Source organism: Charadrius vociferus, unplaced genomic scaffold, assembly GCF_000708025.1.
Source record: "Charadrius vociferus isolate BGI_N301 unplaced genomic scaffold, ASM70802v2 scaffold82, whole genome shotgun sequence".
Lineage (NCBI taxonomy): Eukaryota > Metazoa > Chordata > Aves > Charadriiformes > Charadriidae > Charadrius > Charadrius vociferus.
The window spans coordinates 3,458,330-3,462,972 of NW_009647401.1; positions in this window are offsets into that span (position 1 = coordinate 3,458,330).

Below are 4,643 nucleotides of genomic sequence, written 5' to 3' on the forward strand. Positions count from 1 at the left end.
TTAATAAATAGTGGCACATCTGAGTTTTAGCTGCGGTGGGAATCAACACTGAATTTCTCAACTTCAGTGCAATCACACAGATAATGCTATGCTGTCATTTCACACAGAACATGCTAATTGTATTTTATACAACTTTCAGTAGAACTTTATGAATTTTAAACATACCTGCCGTTGCTTTCAAAAGCAGCATTGGGAAAATGTTCTTCATCCAAAAAAAAAAAAAAAGATATGTCATGACAGATACATCCTTCACGTTAGCGTGGAACAGGCACCTGCAAGCCTTGTATCTCAGTACAAGTGTTACACAGAAGAACTGTCAGCCTGTTCTCTGTCTGCTCATTTTTCACTGTCTGTAGCCATCAGTTATCTATTTGTAATGATGTGAATCACAGAACTCACCGACACTTGTACGTCCTCTCCTTGCTTGTTTTGCTGGACTTAACATGTCCTAGAGATCGCTACGTATTATACCCTGTCAACGCTACACTGCATGGTATTCATACAATCCAGCACCTCGCTTGGCCAATCAGTCTCCCTTGATGAGCCGTCCATGGAAAGCGTGAGGCTCCTTCCCAAAGGCCAGTTCAGAGCAAAAGCCACCCTGCAGGGGCATGCAACCATCTCTCCACCGGCTGCAGAGGGATCCCAACGTTACTTGCCTTCCTGATCGCCTCCTTAAGACAACACCAATCCACTACCCAATTCAGGCTCCTTCATCTGCCTTGCACCTCGTGTCCGGTACTGGAGAGGACAAATGGATGCTTTAACGGCTAATGCGAGTGAGGTCATCTGCAGCCTTGTTTTACCACATATTTTGCAGGGAATGAAGTGCGAGCCTTAGCATATCCCCTCCCAGCGCCACAGATAGAACAATATTCCCTCCCAGCACCTCCCATTACAGAGACATGCATTAAAGAGGCGGAGGTGGCCAAAATCCATACTTGTGGAGACTACAAAAATATAAAGCGTATGAGTCTTCGTTCATATGTGTGATGAAGAAGCTGCATCTGAGAGGCAGTAACTGGGAGAACCGGCTGATGCGCAGGTTGATTTGATGCGGCTCAGCCTACAATGAAAGAAGATCACTTTGGGTTTCTGGGCTTACAGCACCACAGCCGTGTTTATGTCCCCAGGTGGGGCTTACAGATGCAAGTCTAGTAAAAGGCAGCCGCTTTACTACAGTGAAATGATTCTTTTTTTCTTTTCAAATTTCTTTCTTGAATCCTAATGCACCCAACTGCAATTTGCTATTGCACCGATATTTGCTGCTTTCACTTTCCAAACATAAATCTCACCCCCTCGAGTCCTCACCACAATAACCAATTCTGACCCCAAAAAAGCTTTACGTTTGTCTACATAACTCTTTTCATGAGCAAAAACTATTAATGGAGTTCCACCTTAAATCTGGAATGTTGAACTGCCAATTTATTTATAGACCAAAGATATGAAAGGATCAGAGTCCTGCACAATGTGGATGAAATTACATACCTAGGAACTATTTAATAATGTTGGGGTTTTCCCCGGTGCCTGCATGGCCCCCCTCAGTCTCTCTTTCTTCATGCAGCCCAGCCTTTTGCTTCAGGGCAAGGAATTTAAAAATTTCCCATGCAGCACTTAGGTGTTGGGGCACTTCAGTTTTTTAATTAAAAGTTAAACTATAAAGCAGCCTGGGCCCTCTCAGTGCTGAAACAGGGTTAGAGAAGAACGATAGATCCTCTGCCTTTGATGGCTGACAGGAACCCACCGCGTTTTTTTCACCAGGACACAGACAGGATTCCCTCACATTTCAGTAGAGAAATATTAGAAGGTGCCCACTTATCTTTAAAACAACTCACTCCTATTGAATCTGACATCAGATGTACACCACCGAGTCATAGAGCAGCTGCTGTGTGAAACACTAATGAGGTGAAGGACCAGACCTGAACAGCACTACAATTCACAGGAAAAATGTTGGACACACACACACACACACACACAAAAGACCTTTCTTTCAATTCAAATGATTAGAAGAAAGGATGCAGAAACACAGTGGTGTCTCTCTGACCACTGTTAATAGCAGATGCAGGAGTGAAGAAATAACAGCATCGAACGGGAACCTGTCCGTGTGGGATTTCTGGATCCTAAACCAGAAAAAGAAATTTGTGCCTCACTGCACTTGTGTTTGCTGAAGGAACACAGGCACAGTGGAAAAAAACATTCGCTGCCTTTTGGAGCTGCAGAGGGTACTGCAAGTCAAATATTGCGCGATCATTTTATTCAAGTATTCATTCATTGTTGTAAGATTATTTTCAGCAGTGGGCATGGTGGGGGTAAGCCCACCTTGTGGAGAATCACAGGAATAAATGAATTCAACAGTCAAAGCAGCATTTACAATATTACCCCTGCTTGGTGCATCTTAAGAAAAGGCTGTGTGATTTCAGATATAGTCTGCCAAGCCACAGGTATCGATTTATGTCCTAAAAAGTCTTAGTGCTAAAATTCAAAGTCCAATACACTGTTCTTATATACTACTTATTTTTTGAGGCGATGAAGTACAAAAACCTCTCATCAACCCTGGTAACTGTTGCATGCATCAAGTGATTGGCTTTAGAAAAAAAAAAAATCTGTGGAATTTTGAAAGCTTAAAAATCTTTTTATTTGTTTGGAAGATACTGCAAATCCCATAGCTTTAGGAAGCCCTCCAGCAAACTTGTTTATGAGCAGGAGAAATCAAAAAGCATATTTTAAACATCAAAAACAACAGTGTAATATGGCTTCTAAGCTGTTAAATCTTGGATCAAAATGTTGGTAGATCCAAGGAAGATCTGAGTGTTCAGGATGTTGCATTATACACACGATCAGCTGAAGATCAGATTAAATTTTTTGAAGAAATCTCCCTCTGGTGGTTAAAGAGGGAATTCAAATTTTTTCTAACCATCTGTTGGCTCAGGCAGCCCTAATATAATAGACTGTTCAAGTCTTACTAAATAAATCTTCTCTATAAAAGTCAGACGAGGTGAGGGAAGCCTGGTACTACTGTAGCCACTCCATACTGGCTACCTGTAATTAGGACTATAAAAAAAACCCAAAAGCCAAAAACAAAGCTTGAGACTTAAGTTTCCCCTCACTACTCACAACTGCTGTGAGTTTCAGCGCAGTATTTTGAAATTTAAAAACCAGCCATATGACAGCCATAATCAATTACAAACATACCTCTAAAATTAAACTGGATTTTTGTCTTGCTGCGCTAGTACTTTAGAAAATGAATTTGGTCAGCTAGGTTTTAAGGGGTAAGTTACTTAAGTCAGAGAAAGCATCGTTAAGAATTAATTTTTAGACCAGTACTGCTGAAGATGCAAGTGTAGATTTTAGAAGAGAAACCTTATCTCAGCGAGTGAGGGTTTCGCACCTTCAGAAACCTGGTGAGTTTTGCAGAGAACGAGAGCGCATGCTCAGAGGAAGAGACAGTCTTCCCTTTGCATCTAGTAATACATAAACCGTGCAAATCACAAATTCTACTAGGTGAGCAAGGGCTCAGGGTCCTGATTTGTGGCACTGTTAGTGGGATATAGAGCCTTTAAGCTCTCAGTCAAAAGTTCAAATGTAGTCCAGTATTGATGAAACACAAGTTTTTCAACGATCTGCTCCTGCCAGCCCAGCCGTGGCAAATCACCTCCACATAGCGCAAGGCCAGTGTATTGCAGTCAGCTGCTTAACACAACTGCACGTGTTGTAAAGACACAAAGCTGAATGAGGGAATTGTTTCTGTACATCACTGTTGCCTGCCACGCACTGAAGAATTTAATTTGCCAGACTTAGAAGAGAAAGGAAAAAAACCCAAACCAAACCAAAAAACATCCAAAGCTTTAAAGAATTCCAACAGCTCTCATGATTTGCTTCTGAAGACAGTTATCCAACTTCTTCGATATTATCTCTGAAACACCAGTGACTGCAAACAGGTGCTGGTTTAAATATTAAAAGGGACACTCCGGGTCCCACATCAAGCAACAGAACTATTTCAATATGGAACAAAACAACTCAGAAAGACGTCTGTGGTGTTAGCATTAGCTCAGTTAGAACACGCACATGGAACAGCCACGAAACATGCTGTTTCTACAGGCTTTTCTAGTCGTGTGCTCCAAAAACTACTTAGGAAGAGAAGAAGCCTTAACACAGTTCCACTGCCGACAGAAGTTTGCAAACCCATGACCACAATTTTGCTTCTCAGGTCTGACCCAGAAAGCCTATGGAAAGGGCTGTACAGAATGGTCTGCTGGATTTTTGGAAACCAACTATGTTCATCTTGTTATCAAAATCGAGCCCAATGGTATTAGAGTCACTTGACTCTGGAATGGAATGCAAGACCTTTTAAACCAAACATGCAGCATACGACAGGCAAGCATGATTTTCTATCAGACTCCAAATTCACTGAACAGCACTCACAGTTCTCCGTTACTCAAATTACACTTGGCAGAATTTAGGATCCAACTGCAATAGAAATGACAGCAGTTTCCAGCAATCCAGGTTTGCTATCCTTATTTTTAAGGCAATGGGTACGGAAAACAAATGAGCTTAACAATACTAATGCAGTCTTTTAAAGCGGGTTTTTTAATTAAAAAGTTTGTCAAACAAGACGAGTATTTACAAAACATTGAGCCTTTCAG